The 27,843-nt window shown below is 46.4% G+C and overlaps 1 protein-coding gene across 5 annotated transcripts in view; it reads right to left on the bottom strand.

Annotated features, from left to right (window-relative positions):
- The window catches only part of LOC129385277 (uncharacterized), a 283,848-nt gene that overhangs the window by 161,190 nt on the left and 94,815 nt on the right, over positions 1–27,843 (bottom strand). For 2 of the 5 annotated variants that reach the window (XR_008612852.2, XR_008612855.2), the window contains exon 1: positions 2,463–4,830. The exons of 2 other annotated variants lie outside the window; for them this stretch is intronic. The gene's annotated coding sequence lies outside the window, so the exon portion shown is untranslated. Of the gene's footprint in view, positions 1–2,462; positions 4,831–27,843 lie in introns of those variants that run through there. One more of the 5 variants, XR_008612854.2, reaches the window with a different exon arrangement.

Genomic DNA, 27,843 nt, shown 5'->3' with positions numbered 1-27,843 from the left:
GCGTTTGGATGATTTCTGTTGTTGAATCGAAGACACAAGATCAATGACGTTGTCGACCGACGAATGGCCACGTCGAAAACTTGTCGTCGCGTCGGGATAAACATTGTAATGTTGACGCGTAATGCGAAGACGTGGGATATTTACCCACCTGTGACAAGTTGTTTTTTCATCCACTTTCATTTCCATTAATTTATCATTTATTTGATTCAATTATTAAGTACAAGTAATTTTTCCCTTGTTTTCCTTGGCTTCATTGTTTGTTGGCTTCTCATGATTTGATTGGAAAATGCAGCTTGCGATGAGGCACACCAGAATCTGTGCATTAGCATAAAGAAGAATAATGACATGCAGTTTCTAAAAGTAGAAAAAGCATCGTGAATTGGGCGCCATTTATTGCTGACGGCAGCGGAGATAGGCCGACGAACTTCAGCTCTGTCGTGGAAAGTTAGGTCGAAGTGAAAATATTACCAGACTCGCAAATCAGACCCGCCTGGTCTTACCAGACTTGCCATGCTAGTAATTAGTAAGAAAAATGAAAGTTCTATTGCTTCAGTACCATGCACCTGTGTATTTGAAGTTTAAAACCACATAGTGAAAGCAAAGTGCTGTAGGCGATAGCCGAGCAAGTATTAATTAAACGAAATTCCAGGGTTCTACGTGCCAAAACGACGATATGATTATGAGGTACGCTGTCGTGGGGGACTCGGTAATAATTTTAACCACCTGTGGTTCTTTAACGTGCACCCAATGTTTGGTATGCGGGAGTTTTTGCATTTCGCCCCCCTCGAAATGCAGCCACCGTGGCCGGGATTTGATACTGCGACCTCGGGCTTAGCATCGCAACGCCAACGCCACTACGCAACCACGGTGGTTAGCCGTGCACGTTTCCGCGTGTGTGCTCTTTCGCAACTGCCATCGCAACATACTGGAAGCTGCGATCATCATTAATGTTCAACATTCGGGGGGACACCGCCACACTGCTTCGAGAGCCATTTAAGTGTATGCAAGTGTTCGATATGCTGGCAGTGAAATCGGTGAAAGGTCAGTTCGATGTCTGCTGATGTGCAGTTGTGGATTAGTTTATCATTTTTCATAAAGTTTGTCTCCACCATGACAACGCTTTTTGTTACTCGTATGCGTATATGCTTTCAAATATATAGCGTCTGAACTGCTTGCGAACGGCACCCGAGCTGCCAAGTGTAAAACGATCATGATCGCTGGAGCAAGCTTCTCCACATATACACATACATTGCGGAGAAGCCAGTTTTCACGAGTGCTTTTTTTTTTTTTTTTCAGGAGGAGCTGCACACATACGCGTGGTCATCATTTTCAGGAGCATGACATACAGCTTGTTACAACTCACTGTGAAGGCATTTGCCGTGGCTGCTTACAAGTGCGCGGCGTCAAGTCTTTTGAGCCCTTTTTAGACACAGCAGCCATTGTACACACAGACCGGTCTCAATTAAATAATACGTAACAGAACTTTGTTACTGGGCTCGTTGGCACGCTGTAGACCGATTTTACGAGTTTAACTACGTTACCGCTGCCCCAAAGGATGACGGTAGTGGTAGTTCTTAGCGGGCTGAAGGACAAGCATGCAGTTTCTGCACCATGACAAAACCTGTACAGAGCTAGATATATAAGAGCACGGAGGTAATTCCGCAATACGAATGTGGGTGCGGTGACGTATGTCCGCCTCGCTCTAAAACCTGCTCGAAAATCGCCAGTGACATTCTTCTCGACATTTCCCTCAAGGTTGTGTTGAATCTAAGTACAATGGGAGAACGGCGATGACTGGCATCATGACGCCGGCAAAACTGGTGCGCACGCGCTCGATCTGAACCTGTTGATATTGTTGTGTTATTAATGTGCCTTTATATTGCTGCAAAAAGGATAATAACTGAGGCCTTGTTCGTCTCTCCGTTGCATTATTCTCTCTTCCTTTGTCGTCGTTGATCATCGCGATAGTTCTATATTTATGTGGCATTACAGTAGACAAGGTTATTGTCCCGCTGACTGCACGGCTGACGGTGATAAGTTTTCAACTTTCGCGAGACGTTCCTCGCTTGATCGAATACACGTTTACTTATGCAAGACTATAGTTATGCAACAGCGGCGAAAAATACGAAACACAAGCATGCATCATTAGAAATGGAAGTAACATGGAAGTAACAGTGACCGAAAAATACGGGATTCACTCTGATCGGGCCGATAGATGTCAGTGCGGAGATAATATTTTGGACACTGGCACGAACTAAAGGTCAGCACACATGCGAGCGGAGTGGAAGACATACTTCAGTTGGTTAGAGCGGGCGCCAGTAAAACAGCGAGTATAAATGGCCATAGCGCAGGTTAACACACCCTCCTTGACTGTACGCACACAGACTCAATTGGCTACATTTGGTGATTCTCGTAATCCTCGAAGTGATTATAGTAAACGTAATTTCAGCATGGAAACTTACGTTTGTTTCGGATCAGTGGAATCCATTTCGGCCATGGTAAGTCATCACCCTTCAAGGAACGATGTACAGCGCGTCATGATGGCGGATTGGCCGTGGTGACACCAGTGTGCCGGTGAATTTGCAGGGTCATCACCGAAACATATGTCACAACACACAATCATCACGAGAAATGTTGTGAGTGTGGCGTCCAAAGCAGTGCGCTACCGCGCATAGCCAAGGCGACACGAAACACTCGCTGCCAAATCACAGGAACATCAGAATTCGCAGGAGGAAACGTAACTCGCAACGTAAGGGAAGGGCTGTGGTCGAGCCATTCATACTTTGCAGTCTTCACGGAGCGACGACGTCACGCATGATGTGTTTCATCACGTGCACCACCGAGAGCACACGGGGAAAATGGCCACAGTACAAGAATACGACAACGTTGTTCGAACACAACGTATGGGCTGAGGAATTATTATATAGGAAGTTGATGGTACAGACATCAACGTAAGCGTGGAGAAGCTGCCCATGAGATATGACGCGGTGCGTGAGGTTTTCGGACGCGCTTCACCATGCCATAAAGCACAGGGGAACAGATAAGTTCTTGCGTAACGAAAAAAAATTCACTTGAATCTTGGTTCAATCTTGAATCGAAAAGCCACTTGAATCAAACCGACAGCGAATTCGATGTCTTGCAGGAAACTCTCCACGAAAGGGACGCAACGTGTGACAGAGACGACCGGTGCAGCTAAGTATGAACCTCATAACTGCGGGTTCAGATGCGTTGGCGCATCGAGCGAGGAGGGGAAATACGAAGTCTGAACAAATTGACCCTGTATGTCCGATGTCCCGACTAGTGAAAGTACTTTTTACCTCTTTCCCCAGCACAGGGTAGCCAGCCGGTAGTTAACTCACTAACTTCCGTGTCTTCTCCTTCCTACTCTTTTTTGTGTGATATCCATATGGGCTCCGCATAAATGAATGCCACGTGACTTTAGTTTACTGGCTGTTTCACACACGTCGACCAACTCAGCAGCAGTCACTGCGCCTCTCGCGTTCAAAGGGGGTCGACAGCAACTTCTTCCATGCCGCTTCATGCGACAGCATCGCGCACGTCATAACGCGCAACGACGAGGTGATCTCCGCTAATGTCGAAATAAAAGCACACCTGTTTGACTTTCATAAGTACTTCAATTATGTTTGACAATGCCACCAACGGCTTTCACAGATATACGCTGAATCAGTCAGTGACGTAAGTGGCCAGATGCTCTCGCATCTCGATCCTTGTCAGTGCCAAAGAGGTGTCTAAGTGATCATCGGAGCACTTATGACATCTTCCGTGATATCTTGGGCGGCAAAGAACGCACGTCGGTCCGTGCGGAGTCACGCTCAGGTCTCTTGAATACGACGTATATCGATACACAATCTACTTTTTCTTGGGACACTATGGTTTCTTCGCATGACTTACGCACGTGACGCATGCAAGTGCCTTCCGGTGGCTCCGTGTTTCTTCAACCGATTTTCTAATCACTTCCAAGGATACTACACGACAAGGCGCTCGCGATCATTTTCGATGTACGTCAAATGCAACCCACTTCTGTAGGAAACTCGTTCGCGTATCGATAACTTCTGCACTACGTCCGTTTGACCTCCATGCGGCCTACAACGACCTTCTCACCACTCAATCATGCGCGATGTACCTTATGGCGGTTGCGCACGGTACAGTCACAAAGAAAACTTTTGTTAGGTTTCCGATTACTTCCATGTGGCGGCCATTGACCTTCCCTACGTCTTCCAATGATCTTGGCGTGACACAAGAAGGCGCATGCCACTTCAGGAGTTCTAATCGTCGCACACAATGCAAGTTTTGTAAAACAGCTTCGTACACCTCGACTTCTGTGTGACTTTCGCACGGCCTCCGCGCAGCCTCAGGTGACCTTGGCAAGAGGAGACGATCCGCATCGCGCTTATAAGAGTCCCACGAAGCAAGGTTGCTTGCGATGTTGTTTCCGTCGACTTCCGAATGACGTCCGAAAGCCTCCGCACGACTTCTCGCGACCAGTGACCTTCGCAGCAGACGAGCTGTCGCCATCACATTGTTCGACATCCTTATCCAACTCGCCTGTCATCTTCGCAGCAGACGACGAGACGAATCCTGTCTCTTCTGACTGCCGTCTTCTGACTGCTGCAGAAGACGAGTCGCTTCGGCTCTCTCTCGACTGCCGTATCCAACCCTACCGTGACTCTCGAAGCAGACGACAAGTCGCATCGCGTCCTCTCGAGTCCCGTATCCGACACGATCAGAGCCTCTTCGCAAAGGTGCACGCCGCACGGTCGGCTGCCGCCCGACGACTGCGGCGCGCAGGGTCGAACCGACGTCGCCGTCGGCCGCGTCGTCGTCGAACGCCATTGAGTCGACGATGACGACGAGAACACTGTTGGCTGGCTGGCGCGAGCGCGAACGTGTGCGCGCATGTTATATGGTGAGGCAGCCGAGTTTAGTACACAGTGCACCGCCGCATGTGCGGAGCGGATACTGAAACAGGAGGGAGAAAAGCAAGCACGGCAGGCGAGCGAAATGAAGGCTTTGCCAAGAGCGCGCACTCGGCCGCCGCCGTAAGCTGCTCGGAAAACGCAGTCGGTACATATTTGTCTCGGAGAGGCATTATTTACATATTTGTACAGAGGGACGACGACGGAGTAAAAAAGAAAGAATAATAAGTTAACAAAGACAGTGGAATAAAGGGACACTAACTCGGCACTCTATATAGGACAGTACGGAACGCAGATGACGACGATGTGGACGAACGGAGGGAGAGAGGGAAAGGGGGGAGATTTCCCGCTCGTGTGTATATACGCGAACAGTTCTCGGGCTGTGTTAGCAAGCAGCCAGCGAGTAGCACGGTTCGCTCAGCTGCTGAAGCTCGAACGCAGTGAGGAGCGCGCGGAGAGGTGATGCTGCGAGCAAATATGTTTCATATGCGGGAGATAAAGAGGCGGGAGGAACCAGACCTCGTCATAGATTGAGAGAGAGTTAGAGGAGGTTGTAGAGAGGGTTGGAGACGGCCAAAAGGGGTCGAAGAGAAACCAGATAGGCGACTGGTAAATTCCCCTTTCCTTTCTCTCTCTCTTATTCCCTCCTTCTCCCCTCTCTCCCCTCGCCTCCTCGTCCTGGCGCCCGTCGCCATTTGCAGAACCCGTACGCGCGGGAGGTTCGCGAGCTAGACAGCGAACGAACGACCGAACGGCAGCAGAAACGGAAGCACTTGGATGCGCGCGCGCTATACAGCGGGCTGCTGTGTACACATGTAGACACAACTGCAGCTAGCGTCTCGCGAGTTGGACGCACTTACTGCGCGAGCAGGAGCTCCTCGTGAGAGAGAAAACGAAGGAAGAGTGCACGATCGGAAAACAACGAGCAGTTGACGCTCTTTCCAGTTCGGGCTTTTTTTTTTTAATAGTGACCGATGTTGGGGATTGTTCGATCAACTTTAGTGACGCCTGCTGGAGGTACCGTCATCACGCCGCCATGTTTCCATGGCCACGCAGACGAAGTCCCTGGAAAGAAGCATCGCAGGTTTTCACGCAACTTCAGTGACTCAATGTCATAGCATTATGAGAACATATCATTGAAATATTATCTACTGAATTACGAAAACCTATCATCCAATTATTATCTCCTGCTATCCGCATGAGTTCTCATACGCCATGGCCATCTGAGACTAACGTTATTGAGATCTATACAGCTGCTGTCTACGTGTCTACGTCAGTTGTGCGAAACCGAAACACAAGCGCTGAGCGACTACTTCTTGTTAGTCGTTCTTGAAAACGGCGTCCATACCACAGGTATCGCTAATATACCATGTAGCTTTCGCTCTAAGTTCTTCCTGCACATTGATAATTAATATTGCTGTATATCTGAGCACGCAGAACAACAGGTGTCGCGTTATTACAACCACCACTATGAAGACCAATGTGGGTGGCGGAGAGCACTGCGCTGTCCAGCGCACCCATGCACCCACCGCCGCTTTTTCGCCACGTGCCTCTCTGCGTCAGACCACTCCGCTGCTCCACCTTTCCTGCTCTGCCACTCTCACCCACACAGTTGCTCCGTCGACGTCATATCTATGTTTACATCCACGGTGCCCAAGTCTTCTTCTGCATAACTATATCGCATTAATTTTACACATACCCCTACGTGGAACACAGGATCGGCGCACCCGTTTATTTCATTAAACTAACTTCGGAATCACCCGCGTTGCAAATGTTGCGTTGCAACAAAGTGGTCAATCGGGCTAGTTCGTTGATTTGCGTGTTGTGAACTTCTATCGTCTAGAAAACTGTCTATTATTGAGCTTAAGAAGTTTTGAAGTTTCATTGCAGACTAGCGTTGCGAACCCGCTTTTGACCTGCATAGTTCTATCGCATTGAGAAAGATCTGCTTATCCGCACCCATGATTCGATCTGGTACCCACCAACGTTCGGTTTCCACAAAGCTGAGGCGTACGGCTTACCTTTGTCGCCGCCGTTGTACGCCGGGTCATTGTCTTGGGTACCTCTTGGGACTACTTTGAGCTACCCGCTGCAAGTCTAAATGCTCGTACAACATCGCGCTATTGTTATCGGTCTCCCTGTTTCTAAAGCTGGGATAAACCGAATTGTGTATTTCAGATATTTGCATGGCAACCGCAGCAGGCTGGAGGCTGCCTTGTGGAGAAAGGAACAAGTGAAGGTACTCGAGATATTAGGGAATTTTAGAAGTAGAGAACCCAGTTGAAGTCATGCGTTTATATTCGCCGGGCGTACGAAGGAATGCAAGATGCATACGAAGGAACACAAAAGGATCGCAAACGAACGAAAGCGAAGGGTGGGTCTTTGGGCATACGTAAGGCCGCTTGGGTACGCTATTTCTAAATTTCCCTATTGAGGAGAAGAGCGCAATTAAAGCAAAGAAAGGGAAACGATTGATTGATTGATTGATTGATTGATTGATTGATTGATTGATTGATTGATTGATTGATTGATTGATTGATTGATTGATTGATTGATTGATTGATTGATTGATTGATTGATTGATTGATTGATTGATTGATTGATTGATCGCAATATTTGTTGGAGTGAATGAGGGAAGCATAAGCGGATAGCTCTGTACCAGCTTTTCTTTAACACGCACCTAAACGAGCACTTCACTGCGACTGGAGTAAAGGGCGCCAAGGTGAGTTTGCTATATCTGTCCGTTCGTCCGTCCTTTCCGCTACGCCCCGTTCGCCGGCAGACCACGTCCTTCTGTGGAAGCTAAGCAAGTAGTGCGGCCATAGAGGTCTCTCTCGGCGCGTTTCGCAGGGACGCTTTGACGCTTTCAACTGAGCAACTACTTCACATATTATGACTAAAATTTTAACGGAATGTTAAGGCAAGTAACGTATTATTTGTGGACATTTGCACTTCTGCTATGCGACGTACTGTTGTTGTCGCGAGCGCGAACGTTGCGCTGTTGCCCTTGGCCGCATAAACACGCCACTTCGCGCTGGTTTGGCGGCAGATTCATATCTGCGATACTTTCAACGTAATAAATGCGCCACATTTTGAGACGTAAATGTATGAGGCTTAATGCTACATCAAATGATGTGACGCATACGTATATATTTCTTGCACGTCTGACGCACTATGTTTCTGGTCGCGAATGTCAGCAGTGAGAGTAGTCTCTCTAGCCTTCGTAACATTACCCACGATGTATGAAATTTTATTTATTTATTTAAAGGATATTGCCGGCCTTACCCTTAGGCCTTGGGCAGGAGTAGACAGTGCGATATACAGATGAAAAAAAAAATGAACAGCGAAAATCATTACGAGAATTCAATACATTGCAATAGATATATTCCCTGATCCGCATGAGCCGTACAGAGAATTCCAACAAAAAAGCTTTGCAAAATTTCAATATATTTTAGAATACGGATATTTGCTGAACCGAACGAACTGTAAAGAGCCTATTGATAACAACGCGATATTGATAACAAGAAGTCGCATTCATACTGCTATGCTGAAAGACATCGCGCATGCTCGATTGGTTGAGCAGCAGAAATCTACAAATAATAATGACAAGCAAGCGAAAAAAGCACTTCGGTATAATCTACATATATATATATATATATATATATATATATATATATATATATATATATATATATATATATATATATATATATATATATATATATTTATTTATTTATTTATTTATTTATTTATTTATTTATTCAAAAGAACCTTGCAGGCCCTATGGCAGGGCATAAAGTAAGGGGGGCATATTGAACAGTAAAGGTATAGAAAGTACAAATTTCCAACAGGATCAGTGCTATAAAAAGATTACCGTGTTACACAATATTGAAGGCACTAGGAATACAAAGCAATATGTGAAGGCACACGAACACTTGTTACTGTTAACAGAGCAAAGGAATACCGTTTATGAAAATGATATACAACATGGCAAAAATGCACGATAACATACACTAGATTGGTCACTCGTGAACGGTATTAAATGGGAAAAGCATGAGTAACTGAGAGCGGAACGTGTCGGGATTAGATATATATGGAGGCTATGTTATCAGGGAGGTCATTCCAGAGGCGAATGGCACGTGGTAGTGCAGATGAATTAAATGCATTTGTTTTACCGTATATGCGCATGAAACTGAACTGATTATGTAATCTGCGTGAAAAAGAATGGGGTATTTGTAGTTGTAACCGGGTTCGTTTATTAGTGTAAATATATTTGTGGAATAAGCACAGATGAGCGATGTTGCGGCGGATATCTAATGGCGGCAACAGCAGGTCTAGTTTAATTTTTGTAATGCTTGAGTTTATACTGTAGTTACGGGATATGAACCGGGCTGCTCTGTTTTGTATCATTTTCGTCATATTTATTAGGTAATATTGATGAGGGGACCAAATTGGGGAGGCGAATTCTAACTGTGGCAAAATGAATGTTTGGAAAGCGAGTTTTCGAATGTTTGGCGGGGCATTTCGCAAGTTGCGTCGTAGATAGCCAAGAGAACGGGATGCTTTGGCGCATGTAGAAGTGATGTGTGGGGCCCATGAAAGATTCTCTGTAAGAACAACACCAAGGTACTTATATGATGAAGTGTGGGAAAGCACAGTGTTATTAAGATGATACGAATATTTAGAATTTACACATTTTCGGCTGAAGCACATCACCTCGCACTTTGTAAAGTTTAGTGTCATGAGCCATTTGTTACACCAGTTAGCGATAAGGTTAAGATCTGCTTGAAGTTTCAAGTGATCGTCAGTCGTGTGAATAGGACGGTAGATTATGCAGTCATCGGCAAAAAGGAGCATGCAGGAAGTAATCTGGGTGGGTAAGTCGTTAATGTAGATTAAGAAGAGTAAGGGGCCGAGGACGCTGCCTTGTGGCACACCAGAGCTAACAGAAGAAGGCGGGGAAGAGAAATTGTTAACAACAGTAAACTGTTTTCGAAAAGAAAGAAAATTACGAATCCAGAATAATGTTAAAGAGTCAAGTCGTAGGGCAGATAATTTAGAAATTAGGCGACAGTGGGGCACGCGTTCGAAAGCTTTAGAAAAGTCAAGAAAGATACAGTCAGTTTGAAGGTTGCAGTCCATGTTAAAGTGCAAGTCAGTCGTTAGTTCAAACAATTGCGTGTCACAAGAATAAATATATATATATATATATATATATATATATATATATATATATATATATATATATATATATACATAGTGAAGAAAACGAGAGCTCTTCCTTACCACCGCCACTGCAATGATTGAACGCGTGGTCCTGCGGCAATGCGATCTGAAAGCCGGACGCACTTACCAATGAAGTACCGCACAATTTGCGCGTTTGAAAATTTGTGCGGGGTCTTGCGGGTTAACCTGACTGACAATCACGGCAACTGTGCATATGTATTTCGGAGGCCTAAGGCAGGCGTTATAAAAAAGCGGACGAATGCGACGTGTTGTTGCATCGCGTTTGTTAATGCGATTAGCATCCCTATAGGTACTCGCGACGCACGTACCAGGGGCTGGTTATCCATCGATGTGTCGATACCTCTAACCATTTTCCCTCCAACGTGGGTCATTGAGTAGTCTATGGCTCAATGGGTCGGGCTGCTATGCTGAGGGAACAGAGTTCGAAACCAACTGTCGGACCAACTTAGATAATAATAATAATAATAATAATAATAATAATAATAATAATAATAATAATAATAATAATAATAATAATAATAATAATAATAATAATAATGATGATGATGAGAATAGTATCTTATATCCACTGCAGGACGAAAGCCCCTCCCTGCGATCTCTAACAATTACCCCTGTCCTGCGCCAACCGATTCCAACTAGCGCCAGCGAATTTCCCAATTTCATCGCCTCACCTAGTCTTCTGTCGTCTTCGACTGCGCTTCCTTTCTCTTGGAACCCATTCTGTAACCAATCATCCGCCGGTTATCTAACCTGCGCATTACATGGCCTGCCCAGCTCCATCTTTTTCTCTTAATGTCAATTAGAATATCGGCTATACCCGTTTGCTCCCTGATCCAAACCGCTCTCCGTCTGTCTCTTAACGTTACGCCTGGTATTCTTTGTTCCATCGCTCTTTGCACGGTCCTTAACTTGTTCTCAAGCTTCTTTGTCGGTCTCCAAGTTTCTTTCCCGTATGTCAGCACCGGTAAAATGCACTGATCGTACAACTTGGGTGACTGGCCATGTAACACTGTGTACTTGTGTTGCCGGATTCGAGACCCTCTTTATGTAATAAACGAGAAGGAAAGGGGATTAACCGCAACCGCAACCTTCGCGAAATGCGAAGGTTGTGGGTTCGGTCCCCACCTGCGGCAAGTTGTTTTTTCGTCCACTTTCATTTCCATCAAACTATCGTTTCTTTATTTCATTTATTAAGCACAAGTAATTTCCCCTACGTTGTCCTTGGTGTCAGTGTTTGTTGGCTTCTTATGATATGACGAATAAAAAATCGGGCCCCCCGGTTAATCCCCTTCCTTCTGGTTTGTGTACCTGTGTGCCGCTCTTCAGCGAATCTCTTCGAGGCGACGAGGGGAGGCGGCACTGCTCAAGTGCCGCTCTTCAATGCTTCTACAGGCGTGTGCCTCTCTCGGTGTGCGACGCACTTCTCAGCGTGCGCGGGCTCCGGCGCCCCATGCATTTTGGAGCTCAGCGGCGGCGCCGCTACACGCAACGGAATCGTCATTGGGAAGCGTGACGTATACGAGTCCCCGCCGCAGTAAAGGTCTCATACAAAACCCGTGTCGACGGTGGCAATGCGTTGTGTCGCTACATTGCTTCGATGCTGAACGCGCGTGATCGTCGAGGGTCATCGTGAGATGGGTTCCACCGAATTTTCTTTTTCTTTGAAAACGCCGGCAACATAGTGACATTAAAAGGGATGCGATGGCCCGATATATACTCCGTATCTATTGATTTTGCACTTGTAATGACTTTTGTTCGTGAATTATTCAAACAAGCGACGGCGTTTGTATATTTTTATATTTCGGGCCTCGTGGCATGTCCGCGCTGAAACTGTCAATTCATGTATACGCTGACCTTCTCTCCGGTATAGGTGCTGCTGGTATAGTCACCATAACAACACCGGCCTGGTGTAGCGGGAACTGCATGCAGGTACTTGAGATAGGCAATGCAGAGCGTGTAGAGAAAAAAAAAGAAAGCAATAAGGACGGATGGTCTGAGTGAAAGACGCGAGTAAGAACTGTCGTATCGTACATTTCAAATACAGGATAGAGACAAAAAGTGCGAAAAGAACGATACAATAAACTGCAAGAATAACTTAAAGTAACAGGAGAAACAAGAAGAACCGAGGCGGCCATGCGGAGGGACACTTTCAAATCACTCGCAAATGGAAGTGTGCCCACGAGTTTTCCCAGAGTGCGTGCGCTATACACGCGCAGGGAGGCGCCGGCATACGGTGCTCCCGAGGCGGCCCCGAGCGGCGAGTTGGGTTTCGATTGAAGTCGCTGCAGGCGAGGCCAACGCAATGAAGAGGGGCACGGTGGGTGGGGAGGAGGTTGACGGTACACATTGCTCCTGCGAGGCCTGCATGTCGCCGCTCATGTTTGCGGTCGCGTGACTCACCGGCTCGTGCAAACGCGCGACAGTGCGTCTCCGTTGCAAGGACGAAGCATCTGGTGCTCGAGAGGCCACGGGACCATGTTTGCCTGTTTCTCCCTCTCCCTCTCTTTCTGTCCCCCTCTCTCTCGTGTTTGTGTGTGTCATACTAGCTAGTGGAAAGCGCTTTGAATCACGTAACACAAAGGAAGAGGAACACGCGAGCACAGAGCGCTAATACAATCGCACGGTTAAGCCAAGTCTGGTAGAGCCTATTTCTTTATTATTGTTTTAAGGAATCGCGCTAGAGCCAAATGAGAAACTCAAGCTAGCAAATCTTTTCGAGCACCCTCCCTCCCCCCCCCCCCCCTCTTTAATGCACGAAAAGGAATAAAGTTCGCCGAAATGGCGTGAAAGCCGCCACGTCAATACATAACGTCACGAGTGCAGCGAAGCTATTCGGACACGAAATTGACAAAAAAGAAAAAGAAGAATGAATGAATGAAAGAAAAAGAAGGAAAGAAAGAAGGGACAAAAAAGCTTAGCCATAATTTACGCAACATTTTTCTGGCCACGAAATTAGCCGCTGCGCGGTGGCTCGTGGCTATATGGTGTCGCGCTGCTGAACACGAGGTTGCGGGTTCAACTCCCGGCGCCGCATTCCAATGGGAGCTGAGAGCAAAAACGCTCGAGTAACGTGCTTTAGGTGTGCGGTAAAGAACCCCAGATGCCGTAAAATTAATATCCGGAGGCCTCCGCTGCGGCGAAGCATGGTTCCTGCGTAATAAAACTTTAATCCCTCACGGCCCTCATAGTAACTCGCTGTGCAACTTCAGAACGTGAAACCCTTTAAGTGCCCGAAACGGCAATCGCTCAATCTAAGCTCGTCTGCCGCTCCTTTCAAGCGCTCCTTTGTTGGCAAAGGTGTTCCACGTCACTGTTTCCAGCAGCAGTACTCGAATCTGTAAACACGTGAGCCACAGGAAGAAGACGAATAAAGTTCGTGATTTCCTTTTCGTTTTTAAATCGGACTAAACAAAAGATTTAGGGCCTTTAAAATAATAACACAAGCTAATTTTCACGTAAAAGCTCCTTCGTTCGCACCTTTATTCATACAACCTGAGCTCACTCGCACGCTTAGTCATAGAGGTATGTCGGCGCATATTTATCCACGCACGCTCGCGTGTTTACATCACCGATACAAATTTTGACGGTAACGGGTGACGCGATCAACGGACACGACCCGCCTTTATCGAGTGCGTGCATTGCCGAAGTACACAAACGTTTGCGGAACGTCGGAGCGCGTTTCTAATCGTTGTTGTAGTGCGCGCAATGACCGCCAGAAGACAGCACCGGCACCGTTAAAGGTCTCCTTTGTGTCTGCTCTGTCGACAGGCCATCCCGTTGCACGCCAACCAAACAACTCGACAGCCCTTATCACACCTCTTATCTCCGCGGCCTTCCTGCATCGCTCCAGCGTTCGGTTTCTCGTGGCCTTTCCCTTTCGCGCCGCGCGACAATCGGTTCCGCTGGGAATCGCCGTTTTAAGTGCTTCCTCGTTTGCGACAGAGACGCGTCAAGTCCCATGGCGGCAGCAATAAATAGACGGCCATTGGCGTTCGATCTGGAAACGCGCTCCCAGGCTGTTTAGCGTCAGAAATCCGAAATGCATTTCCACATCAAGGAAAATTAGAACAACTTGTTTAACTTTATTTCTGACCACAGAGAGCACAATCGCGCCCAAGAAAACGATTAAATGTTATTTGAGTTAAATCGTAATAATCGTAGCAACTAATTAATTGCTACTTGATTTTCTGAACCATCCACAACTGAAACTTAACTCCAGCGTATATGATTTAAGGCAGAAAGTTGAGCTAGTTGGAATTTAGACAAAGACATGTCCCAGCGCGTAAGGAAAACGAAAAGAGGTGCAGAGACAAAATGACAGGAAAGGGCATAGAGCGTTGGTCTTCAACTGTGGCTGGAAAGTTCTCTCCACTTCCGGAGGCACGAGCTGGTGGTCCAAAGCGAAGGTGTAGAGACATGCTTTGCAGTTAGTGAAGGCGATTTGATTAACTAAATAAACTGATATAGAGCACACACAGTTGAAGACCAGCGCTATGTACCGTTCCTGTCGTGCTTTTGTCTCGGCACCTCTTTTTCTTACGTGCTGAAACGTGTCTTCGCCCAGCATACGGACCCTATCTCATCGGCTAGTTCGCTCACTACACACAGATGGCGACTGCTCCGCACCCAGCCCTTTGCTGCCTCACAAGCCGCCACGTCACCTCCGCGGTGTTTCGATTGCCGGTCACGGCGTGCGCCCTCCGACAGCAATGGAATCCAAAAAACGCTGTTGTGCTTAGACTTAAGTGCACGTCAAAGTACACCAGGTGGTCGAAATGAATACAGAATGCCAGCGCTACCGCGTCTCTCATAACCCACTATCTTGTACGTGTATACTAGACTGGTGCGTGACGAATTACGTTTAATTAATTACTTGCGAGCTATTACATTCCATGGTAATTTCGTAATTTAATGATTACAATTGTTACTGGGTAACAATTCAGTTACTTTTTTTCGGTAACCAATTACATTTAACCAGTTGCTTCATTGACGAGACAAGCTGTAACAGGCGACGCAGCTTTGACAGCCTAATTTTGACGCAGTATAGAACGCCCGAAACCGTGTCACACAGCTGCTTCGCGGATGCGCGTGCGCCAAGACAGGCAAACCCGGGAGATCGGCATTCCTTTCCTGCAGTGCTTCACCAAATGTTGGCCGGCCTACTGGACCGGTGCTGGTATGTCTTGATGGCCAATTGGGGTGTTAATGCCAGGAAATCATCTAGAGACAATTTCTACATTTTTTTTTCATTCTCCCAACCGGGAGCGAGCAAAAAATGAAGAGCTCTGCTCCACAGGGGACCCACATGCTGAGCAACGGCAATCTTGTGCGCAAGGTGTCCGTATACGTTACAAACTGCCCTACCTATCAGCGGGCACATCGAGCCAGTTTTAATTGTCGCTGCTGATGTCTTTTACAAAAACGAGGGAAGATGACCAATGAATGTTTTGAAAAGGGAAATGTTACTAAAGATAAGCGATATAGCAAGGGCTGCAGAGGACGCACACAATGCGCCAGGCCAGCTCGTTTTTTTATGGTACAACTTGAGTTGAGTTAAGTTGAGTTGTTGTAGGCTACTGGTGGGACCGTATATCTGTGCAATATTATAAGAAGTTCTGAAGAAAGTAACGTAGAAGTAATCAATTACTTTTGAGCAATTCCTGAAATACTTTTGTGGGGCAGTAATTGGTAACTGTAATCAGTCACATTTCGAAAAGATGCAATTGTAATTGGAATTGTTTACTTTTTGTTTCTGTGGCATGTACAAGTCTGATGTATATACAATCGAGTAAGGCTGCTTCCTATAGTTATTGAAGTGAAAACTGCAGCATTCTCACATGGATCGTTGTACTGAAAAGCTGATCAGCTTCGCAGTGTTTTGTGTTCGCAACGAAGAAGCATAAAAATAAAGTGTACCACTCATTATTCCGATGCGCTAACACTACTTTACTGTAGCTGCTGTCCTTGTAGGTTTTATTCGTCCTTGTTTCCTTGCGTCATAACCACGGAAAAAAATGTCGAGTCGTGATCTAACTCAACCGAAGGTTTCACTCCTGTGAAACAATTTTGTCGAAAAAATTTTTGTCAAAGGTATAGTTCCCGGATGAATGTGATGTCAAATAACACTGCATTTTTAGTAACCATTTCTCGCGTGCGTAATAAATATCCTTCTGGCCTCCACTAATATCCAGCTCCATTCACCCCCCCCCTCCCCGCCCCCCGGACACTCACGGTGACTCACGAACGATGTTACGTCTTTTTTTGTAAGCTGCTATACAAAGCTTGAAAATAGGGATCGATGTCTTAAGCTCGGAGCACTGCAGGAGCAAATTCAGCGCAACTGACGCATTCACGAGCGATTACGTACAAAATAAATAATGTAGTGACATCGCACCAAAATTCGTTACTGAAGCAAGGACATAACAAGATGCGGCTTACAAGCCATTGTCAATAAATAATAAAAAGAACGATGTGTGAATGACAGTAACTCCGATTTAATACGGCGGCTAAAGTATACGCAACACTGCTATTGAAAAACAGTTTTCTATCCCTGCCCTTCTATAACACGCGCACCCTATGGCGGTGCTCGTATATAGCGTTTGGACAAGGCGTGACGAGCTCGGAAGGATGGGATATGCATGCGACTTTTACAAGCCTCCTGAAGCTTTGGCCAAAGTTTCGTGCCGTTCCCGCAGTCAGCGTCGGCGACAAACGCCGAAACAGCGGATTGCAGCGCCGCACCGACGTCATACGCTGCCATTGTAAACAGTTAGCGGAGGAGGGTACCAATGGACGCATCATCAAGTGATCGAACATGGCAGCGCCGCTGGGAGCACCGTGGGAAAAGTCTATATAAAAGACGTTGCTGTGGGTGCTGCTCTAAGTTCACCGCGCTTAAATAAACAATTTGAGCACCAAACTCAGCGTATCAAAAATGATACGTTGGGCTTTGTAGAGGTGTGCAAGGTGTGCAATAACGATAGCGGTACCAGCACCACCACCACCACCACAACTACCACCACCACCACCACCACCACCACCATCGTCATAATCATCATCGTCGTCGTCGTCGTCGTAATCGTCATCATAATCATCATCATCATCGTCATCATAAACATCATCATCACCACCACCACCACATATTGTCTCTTAAGAAGCCCCTCGAGGGGTACTCCATAGGAGGGGAGCATTAGTAATCGCAGTAGTCATGAGAAAAAAAAAACTAACAGCATATAAACATGTCAGGTGGCTCAAGTGGTATGTCGTCAGAGGCATTGCGAACGAAAGGGCATGACAAGTTTGAGTAATTATTTTTGGAAATAGGCTGTCAGTAAATGGTTACTTTCTTGTGAATCGCGCTCATTAACTACCGATTCTGGCAGCTCGTTCTACTGCTCTGTACCGATGGACCAGAATGATTTAATAAATGTGATGATAGTACCACGTAAGCGCTGTAGACTATATAGACTGCTGAATAGTCGTCGAGAAGTGTGGTAAAGAGGAAAGAGTAGAGCGCCCTCCCGGGTGCCCTTGTACCTATATATAGTGTCGCCACTGTTTAATAGTACTAACGCTTTTGTGCTACTCATACTCTGATGTTATGAATCTGTCAGCGCGATTCCAGACGGATTCCAACACATTAATGAGGTAAGTCTGATGAGGGTGACGCAAATTGATGAGGGTGACGCAAAGTGGTGACGCAAATTCGAGCTTATTGCGGATAAGCGTTTCGCAAGCAAACTTGCGTGTAGACGAGGGTCACGTTGATAGCGACACTTTCATCACGCAGAGAGATTTCGAACAGTCAGCGGTAAGTTTTAAGACGTGGTCAGACCACGTGAAATGGCTCGAGATAGCAATCCCCGGTAGCGATTTGTATCAGCTGATGTTAGGACCGAAGAGTTAAGGGAATACTAATAACTGCTGTTATTTTGCTTCTAAGGAAACAAACATAACCTGCACTTAGAAGATTATATATAGTATGGTCAGCCAGCGCGAACATCAGTTTACTATTGGCACCAATATAAATCTTTCAGTGGTTACCACTACTGATGGGTGCCAGGGAAAAGACAAGATTGGTAGGCTTTACAGATTGTTCACAACCATGGTCTCTTGTATCCCCTATAGGGATACTTTCCAAATGAATAAATAAATAAATAAATAAATAAATAAATAAATAAATAAATAAATTGTACTGAAGGCACTGGGCTGGGTCGGCGAACCATCGGGGAAATGGATCGGCGACGTGGGGAAGGCGACCGGCGTGAATCGAAGGGGAGGCGACTGTAAGACGAGTCCGGAGGAAGGTTAGACTGGTCCTGACGCGGAAGTCGAGCAGGCCTGTAGCTTGAGGCACCCCCACTGTCAGGTAAACGGGGGCTCCGACGGCGGCAGAATCGTGCTACGTGGCCCGGAAAATGGCAGGAATAACATATTGGCCGGTTATCAGGTGTTCGCCACGGGTTGACGACAGGGGCTGCAGCGGCCGAGTAAGGAACGACAATCGGACGCGAAGGTGGCGGCGGTACATGGAAGATGCTGGTGGCCCGGTAGGCATCAGGAGCCGGAGGAGCGCAAGGCCGGGCGACAACGTCAGCGTACGTTAGCGGTCCAGCTGCAGGCTGCGGAGGAGGGGCAGATGGCAGCGCCGCGGCAACCTGCGTCTGAATGACGTGACGAAGCGAAGGAGCCAGGGTTGTCGACGGCTCGGGTGCGCTATTCGCCAGAGAGAGTTGGCGTGCGACTTCCCGGCAGATGAACTGCTTTATCTCCGGCATTAAAGCAGAGATGACGGCAGCGTCGCGGCCGAAATCCAACGGGGATAGATGCGCAGTGTCCTGCTGAGCAGCGCGTGTTGATGCACGTTGCTTGCGCAGCTCGTCGTACTGCTGGCAAAGCTGTATGACCTCGGCAATCGTCATAATAAATCGGCAATAAATAAATAAATAAATAAATAAACCTACCAATTAGTTAATTAATCAGTTTGAGAGAGAGAGAAATTTATACTTTATTGAGAGCTGGAGAAGTCAGCACAGACAAATGTCGGTCACGCTACTCCAAATGGTGAGATGTGTAATAATGAATAAAGTTTTAAATAAGCGGGTACGAAAACGCTTATTTGTGAAAAAAGAAAGAAGACTATTTCCAATAAAATGGATAGTTGAAGGAAGGAAATTACACACGTCCTCACAAAGAACGTGAACACAGGAATGAAACAATGAATCGACAAATCTATCAATCAGCCAATCTACAAATAAATAAATCAGGTCTTAGAAGAACATAAATCCAGTCAGTCCATGCAGCTATGCGCACAAGCCCACAAGGTGCAGTAAAATATCCAGACTCGTAACACCAAAAGAACTGGTATAGTCAGCGTAATTTCTTTTTCCTTCGCGCTTCCCAGTTAGGCAACGTAGGCCAGAAAAAAGCTACTTTAGGAGTTTCATCTCATTAAAGCGCGAGTGCATAATTCGATCTTATGCCAGGCATGCGTGCTATGGCAGCACGCAAAGAAAAGAGAAACCGAAGGAGAGTGAGTGAAAGAGAGAGAGAGAGACATCAACTGCAGCGCGTGGCAATTAAATCAACTTTCGCTATACGTGCTTCGATAAGCCCTCACACAGTATACAGAAACGTTGCCGGAAAAGAACGGAACGCGCGAAAAAAAAGAAAGAAGAGTAGAAGATTTAATTAGAAAAAAAGATAAGCGAGCTTCCCAGCAAGCCTCTCCCACTGGGATGCAGGGACGCGCGAAAGCGCGCAAGAGAAGCGCGACAAACTTTGTTGCACGTACCGCATCTTTCTTTCTTTCGTTCGTTCTTTCTTTTTTTCTTGCCCCAAGTTTTCTCTCGCTGTGTGGACAAACTGACTCGCTTTACTTTTTCCCCAAGCTTTCCTCTCCGCTTGCTCTTCTTAACTCGCATTCCCTCTTTTAACAGTCTTTATTTTCCTCGTTGTTGCCGTTGCCGGTTCAGGCATAGCCTTTCCTGAAGAGCCTGTTAATTCGTACTGCAACTCGCTCTCCCTTCCTTGACTCTTTCCTCCGGGGTCTCGCCCCCACCACCGATGGAGCTGCGACGAGCCATTCCGATGCACAGCCAGCGAGCTAGCGAGCGGGCGTTCGCTAATTAAAGTCATTACATTAGAGAGACCGCCTCTCTTCTTCGTTCACCCTCCAATTTTCTCTCCTCTCGAAACCTCTTCGCCGAGGCATGCTCGCAACTTCGTCCTGGAAACAAACGGCACCTCAAGAAAGAAAAGAAATACGGAAAAGAAAGAAAGAAAGAAAAGATCAACTAAAGTTACACTAAAAGACCGATCACTGCCATTCCACTCCCCCAGCCTTCCATGGGCAACGTTTTGTCGTCGTAGTTGCAGTATTCCGAAAAAAAAAAAAAAAAAAACAAGTCAAGAGAGAGAGAGAGGGGGGGGGGGAGGAAGAAAGAAGAGACGAGAACACCGGTGCAGGCACTAGATCGTACTGACAGTGAAAGGAGGTCTGGATGTATGCGCTAAAAGACAAAAAGAGTGTTGCAGGAGGTGAAACTAAAGACAAGCAATCAAAATAAATGGGTGACATCGAAGAAGAAGAAGAAAGATAGCGCTGCAGGAAGTAAATAGAGAGCCAGAGAGAGAAAGAAAGAAGAGAAAAAGATAGGGAGTGCAGGAAGTAGATTTAAATGAAAGTAAGGAGAAAAAGAAGAGGACTAGCGACCCAAATGAACGCTTCGTTCGTGAGAAGCAGCGCCAGAAGCAGCTCCGCTGCTCCAGCACCTCAGCTGATAAGCCTCTGGGAGGGTTGGGTGGTGGGTGATGGTCAGCCGGCTCTCACTCACCGCCTTCTCGCACTCGCGTATGCGGCAAAACAGATGGAGAGAGTGGCAGAGATACCCCCCCATCTCGCAAGGCGGAAGCAACGACAACATAGGCAGCAGCGAAACGGGGCATAATTAAGCTTTCTTAGCGAGAGCGGGACTCCGCGAGCGAAAGGAAGAAGGAAGAGGTTCGCTGCTCGGGGTTCCACCCAAGAACCAGAAACAAGAAGCCAACGCGCGCAGGGAGACCGAACCGTCGCGGCAGGCGCAGCCTCCAACTTGCGCCCTCCTCCTCCAAATTCAACCTCTCCCTCGTACCTTCTCCAGGGCCCTCGCCTGCCTTCTCAATTACCCGCTCGCTCGCTCGCTCGCTCGCTCGGCCAGCAGCGCGGAGAAGCTGCTTTGCCCGACATTTTTAATTTTGTTATCTCCCGTTAAATCCCGAGCAAAGAGGGGGAGAGGCGACGCCTCCGCTTTCTGCCCCTCTTCCCTGCCTTCCCCGCATGCACTAGTTCTCGTTCCTCTTCGTGCCAGCCAAGCATTCCGCTTCTTTTTAATCCCTTCTTTATTTTCCAAGCCTGTGTCATTCGTTACTTCATACGTTGTGCCCAGTCCCTTCCCTTTTCTCCGCTCTCCCACTTTTAATTTGCGCCGTCCCCTCGCGTCCGAGGCATCTGCTACTGCTGCTGCTGCTAGGCGCAGCGCGTGCGCAAGCCCTCGAGCCAAGAAGACTGAACAGAAAGAAGACGACAAAAAAGAAAAGAAAGAAAATAATAATAAGTAGGGACACGTAAGAAACTTTCTCGCGTGAGGTGAAAGCCGAGCAGCAGCGCAGGAAACAGATAATTTAGTGAGTCTCCTTCCTGCAGCCCTCCCTCTGCCTCGTTCTTTCCATTTCTTTCTGACGAATCTCCTTTTCACTTTCTCTCAATGTCGCTCCTGATTGGCTGCTCAGCGAGGACTCGTCTTGGTGCTCCGTGAGAGGCGCGACTTGGGATCCCGTGTCGTCGTTATTGGACTGCTTCCTGCCTCGGCCATAATTACACGGCGCGGGGCAGGAGGGCGAGGGAAAAGAGACGAAAGGGGAGAGTGTAACGTTTGTGATTTTGAATATCCCAGAAGACCTATATGTATACAAGGTTCTACACCATCGCGGATGCTTCATCGCGAAGCGGGCCTCCGCGGCCTATTTACGCATATTCTGTTCAATCGCGCGGGACCCCCGTCTTTTTTTCCCCTTAACTCTGCACATGGCATTCCACTTTATATGATAAGTTACTTTCTCCCGGAGTTTCTCACTGCATGAACGCGGACTGGAGTGGCAGTACAAGCGGTGGATAACTAAAGAGCGACAACAGGGCGATGAAGTACCATTAATTATCTCTTCCTTCAACTAATCAGTGAACCGCGCTCTTCAACAGGCGTAAATGATCAAGCAAACATACACGCAATAGCCATGCTCGGCTGTTATAGTTTATATCTTTTCCCGCTCAATCTCAAGATAAGTCGTTCGATGCCTGAGAAGGAACAATACAAAGTTTCGTAATAATCTTTTCGTGGCAGGAAGTTGCACTGAGTGCTTTAGCGTCCTATACTGCACTCCTCTAGACGGTACTCCGACGCCTCAAAGGGGCCCGAGGTATTATAAAGTATACAGAGCACATGCATTTCAATATGGCGTTAGCGGAGGAGAATGGAAGGGAAGGGGGGGGGGGGGGGGGCGTTTCTGATTCTTACTATGACAGCCTCCTCCTCATCACCAGCTTTACGTCCACTGCAGGGCGGAGGTCTCTTCCAGAAATGTTAAGCACTCTTGCATTTTTTCCCGCTGACACCAACTTATGCTTTTCCGTAGTAGTGAAAGATTATTACTACTCAGTATACTGTAGTCATGGGCGACTTCACTGTAAAAGTGGGGAAAAAGCAAGCTGGCGAACAAGCAAATGGCAACTATACGGCGTCGATTTTATTAACGCTAGAGGAGAGGCGTTGGTAGAATTCGCGGAAAGGGATAAGCTGCGAGTAATGAACACCTTCTTCAAGAAGCGTTGGAACAAAAATTGGACCTAGGAAAGCCTTAATGGTGAAACAAGAAACGAAACTGATTTCATACTTTCTGCAGATCCCAGCATAGTGCAAGATGTAGAAGTGTTAGGTAGGATAAAGTGCAGTGATCATAGGTTAGTGAAGGCTAGGATTCACCTCAATTTGAAGCGAGAAAGAGTAAAAAACGTAAATAACTATTTTAAACCATTTTCGGTCGGTGTCCAGACCTCTTCCTTTTAAGTAAAGAGTAGAATTGATCAAGAAGAAACAGACCAACCTAGACGCAGTAAGCATAAAAACCGACCAATTCAGATTGGCACTTGCGAACAAATATGCAGCCTTAGAACAGAGAGATGAAGATAACATAGAGGCAATGAATGAAACTGTAACTAAGCTGGCTTCAGAAGCAGCAATTGAAATGGTAGGTAAGGCACCAAGGCAACCAGTAACAAATGACTTAATAAAGAAACGACAAAGAATGAAAGTGTCCAACTCAAGATATCAGATAGAATTCGCGGAACTGTCAAAACTGATCAACAAGGGGAAATAAAGGATATTCGAAATTATAACGTGAGAAAGATTGAGGAAGCAGTAAAGAATGGACGCAGCATGAAATCAATGAGAAAGAAACTTGGCATCGGACAAACCAAGTTGTATGCACTGAAAGATAAGCAGGGTAATATCATCAGCAATCTCGATGATACAGTAAAAGCAGCGGAAGAATTCTATACTGACCTGTACAGTACCCAAAGCAACCACGATACCTCCATTCGAAGTAGTAATGAAGAGGTTACAGAGGCTCCTTCTATAACTATAGCTATGAAGTTAGAAGGGCCTTGCAAGACATGAGACGGGGAAAAGCGACAGGGGAAGATTGAATACCAGCCGATTTGATCAAAGATGGAGCAGACATAACGCTTGAAAAAGTGGCGGCCCTTCATACGAACTGTCTATCGACTGTCTATCGGTCCCAAAGAACTGGAAGAATGTCGACATTATACTAATCCACAAAAAGGGAGACGCTAAAGAATGGAAAAATTATAGGCCCATTAGCTTACTTCCTGTATTATATAAAATATTCAACAAGATAATCTCCAATAGAATAATTAATGGTAACACTGGGCTTCAGTCAACCAAGGGAACAGGGTGGCTTCAGGAAGTGAAACTCTGCAATGGATCACATCCATGTCGTCAGTCAGGTAATCCAGAAATCCTCAGAGTACAATCAGCCTCTCTACATGGCTTTCATAGATTACGAAAAAGCATTTGATATAGAGATACTAGTAGTCATATATGTATTACGTAATCAAGGAGTACAGGACGATTACATAAATATATCGGAATGTATCTACAGAGATTCCACAGCTACTTTAATTCTGTACGAGAAAAGTAGGAAGATACCTATAAAGAGAGGGGTCAGACAAGGAGACACAATCTCTCCAATGCTAGTCACTGCGTGCTTGGAAGCAGCGTTTAGGCTATTTAACTGGGAAGGCTTAGGAGTGAGGATCAACGGCGAATATCTCAGCAACCTTCGATTTGTAGATGACATTTTCCAGGATCAGACATTGTCAGATCCTGACTGGCAGCTTGCCATTATCATTGAAAAGAAAGGTGTACAACCAATGCGTTCTACTGATGCTAACATATGGAGCAGAAAATTCGAAACTGACAAAAAAGCTCGAAAACGAGTTAAGGACCGCAGAAAGAGTTATGGAACGAAAAATGTTAGGCGTAACGTTAAGAGACAGGGAGAGAGCGGTGTGGATCAGACAGCAAACAGGGATAGCCGATATTCTAATTGACATTAAGAGAAAGAAATGGAGCTGGGCAGGGCATGTAATGCGTAGGTTAGATAACCGGTGGACAATTAGGGTTACAGAATGGGTGCTACGATGTCGAGAACGGCAGAAGACTAGGTGGGGGAATGAAATTAAGAAATTCGCAGGCGCTAGTTGGAATCGATCGGCGCAAGACAGGGGTAATTGCAGATCGTAGGGAGAGGCCTTCGTCCTGCAATGGACATAGAAGAAGAAGAAGAAAAAGAAGAAGAAGAAGAAGAAGAAGAAGAAGAAGAAGAAGAAGAAGAAGAAACTTTGTAATATATCTATAGATGCAGTGAGCGCTACGTAAATTATCTTCCACAATCGGCTTAAAATGGCCCAAGAAGAAGTTTATGTGCTGCAATATTACGTCCCAAAGTTCTCTAACTGGGCTACGGAAGATGATGCGAAGAAAAAACAATGCTTGTACTTCTCCGAAAATATTTGTCGCAAACCAGATGCTCACTAAATATTATTTAGCCAGCCTATAAAAAGCTTATAGATGTTTTTCTATTGTCTCCTTTTTTTTGTTAAGGCTGTGCATTCTTCTTGCACAGCTAGTGGACCTACTGCTCAACAAGGAACTTTCGACAGGCAGCCCTCTCGAAAGTATATGAATGATAAAAGACTAATAAAACTAGGCTGGTTATCCAAATATTGCTACAGACAGCAAGCACAGAGACTTCCCGCATGAAAAACAAAAAGTCCATACGAAGGCCAAACGGCCGAAAATAAGTCTATATAGATATTTTATGGACTTTCTACATTCAATTTTGCAGCGTATTGGTGGTTACCTTTCTCAAAATAGACTTGCATGCTTCTCGTCTTCTTTCATTCGAACGCACGCTAGAAGGCAAAAACGGGTGCTCAGCTATGGTCTTGCACACCGGCCAGCCAGTTTGCCGAATAATCAGATCGTGTCAGCGAGAGCCGGCGTACAGAGGCGCGCAGCAAGCGAGCTCTTGTTCGAGAGCAACATTGCGACAGTGCATTCACGGCGACCCAATTGCATGTGGCACCGTGCCTTGTCTTTGTACCTTCAACGTGGTGGTGTCTGCATTCGGCACAGCACACACGCTGTTGAGCATAACCTTACACAAAGTTCCTTTCGACTGTCTATAGAACGTCTCTATAGGTGCTTTTATTGTGAAGTGTAAACTAGAGCGTACATAGGCAGCCTGTAGATATTGAACACTTTATTGTGAAGTCAGCACTAGAGTGCGCGTAGACATCCTGAAGATCTTCGGCGTTCTTGTCAGCTTTATCCCGCGGTCTGTACTAGGCAACCGTTCGGATATTTGCGCTCTACGGTAGACAAAAGGAAGTAGAGTTGTACAAACCCTATCCCTGCGATAGGGTTTTCTATCGCCTATAAGAAAGTGAAATATGCGCCTGTATAAGAAAGTGAAATAGTATGCGAGATGTCTGAGAAGGTGCAAGAAGGTGAAGGTACAAACCCTATCCCTGCGATAGGGTTTTCTATCGCCTATAAGAAAGTGAAATATGCGCCTGTATAAGAAAGTGAAATAGTATGCGAGATGTCTGAGAAGGTGCAAGACCGTTTAAGCATGTTGTTACGTCTGAACAGCACAAAGGCGTTAATTGGACGTTTGATACAAGGCAAACGCCCACCCATCCATAAGCGCCTATCCAGGTGTCAGCGCAGTGTCGACACCGACTCTAGACGTGTCCACAAAAGGTCACCACCCCACCATTACCTGACAGCCTGAATTAAGGATGAAAGGGGGACCCCCATACTATGCTACCGAACAACGACATCGACCTGGGATTCGCAGTTAATTAGATGTTTGCCACGAGCCAAACCCCAATCCAATGCTACCAAACAACGACGGCGACCTTGTATTCGCAGTTTGCTATCCTGCCGCATATTCCCTACCATCGGGCTTGGCAGGCGGGGTTACTGCGGAGTGTTGCGAGCATGGGCGTGGTATCGCAACGGACTTAACGATTGTGGTTTTCTGCTGGACAGACTTCAGATTCCCTAGTCGAATTGCCTAAGGAGGACGACGGTATTAAAAGCGTAGACTTTTCGAGCAGTGGGACAGAGGATTCTGATGTGAACTCGTACGTTTAGCTTGCTCCTGCGTGGAGTGGGCTTCCGTAACTGAAGCCGTGTTACTAAGCCAATGAACCCTTTTTTCTTCATTCCGACAACCTGACGTAGCCGTCGATGGACTTCGTGGATTCCTTGCCCTAACGCCATCCTAAGCCGCAACAGTGTATTTAGCAAGTGCAGCCCCGCACCATGTCTTTTGTGTAGCAATCATGAGAGGAAGGGGAAGGGGAAAAAAGGGCTGAACTCCACCTCACAAAAAGCGAAGTATAGCAGCAGAGGCATCACCATCATCATTGTCGTCGTCGTCGTCGTGGCTGTCGTCGGACTATCTTATGTCCACTGCAGGACGAAGGCCTCTCCCAGCGATTACCAATTATCCCCGCCTCACGCTAGCTGATTCCAACTTGCGCCTGCAAATTTTCTAACTTCATCACACATCAGCACAGCAGAGGTATTTAAGCCCAAAAAAGAACATTCTGAAGCCCATTCCACAGCCTCTAGATCTCTGCAAAAGTAATTATCTACAGTTCATTGTGAAAATAGATATTCTGGGCCTACAAACTGTTTATAGACAACAGAGGGAAGACAATTATTCCTGCAGCACGAATAAAAGTTCGTGTGCTGCAGGTGCGCTGTAGGGAGCCCCAGATAACCGAAAGCTGAACCGGAGGGCCACCTTTAGCCGAGGGTTTGTTTGGGGAGGCAAAATCTCGTAAATAAATAAATAAATAAATAAATAAATAAATTGTTCAAACTACTGAAGCTATGCCAGATTATTGCATAGAAGAAAACAGCAAGCAAGGTAGTACTATTTTTATGGAAACAGGATGGAAACAGCAAAGTAGTACTATTTGCCCGAGTGTAGAACCTCTCCCGTGGCTTCTGAACATGCTCAATGC

This window comes from Dermacentor andersoni, chromosome 7, assembly GCF_023375885.2.
Source record: "Dermacentor andersoni chromosome 7, qqDerAnde1_hic_scaffold, whole genome shotgun sequence".
In the NCBI taxonomy this organism is placed as follows: domain Eukaryota; kingdom Metazoa; phylum Arthropoda; class Arachnida; order Ixodida; family Ixodidae; genus Dermacentor; species Dermacentor andersoni.
The sequence above is the reverse complement of the archived record's forward strand: the minus strand, read 5'-3'. Positions and strand labels throughout refer to the sequence as shown.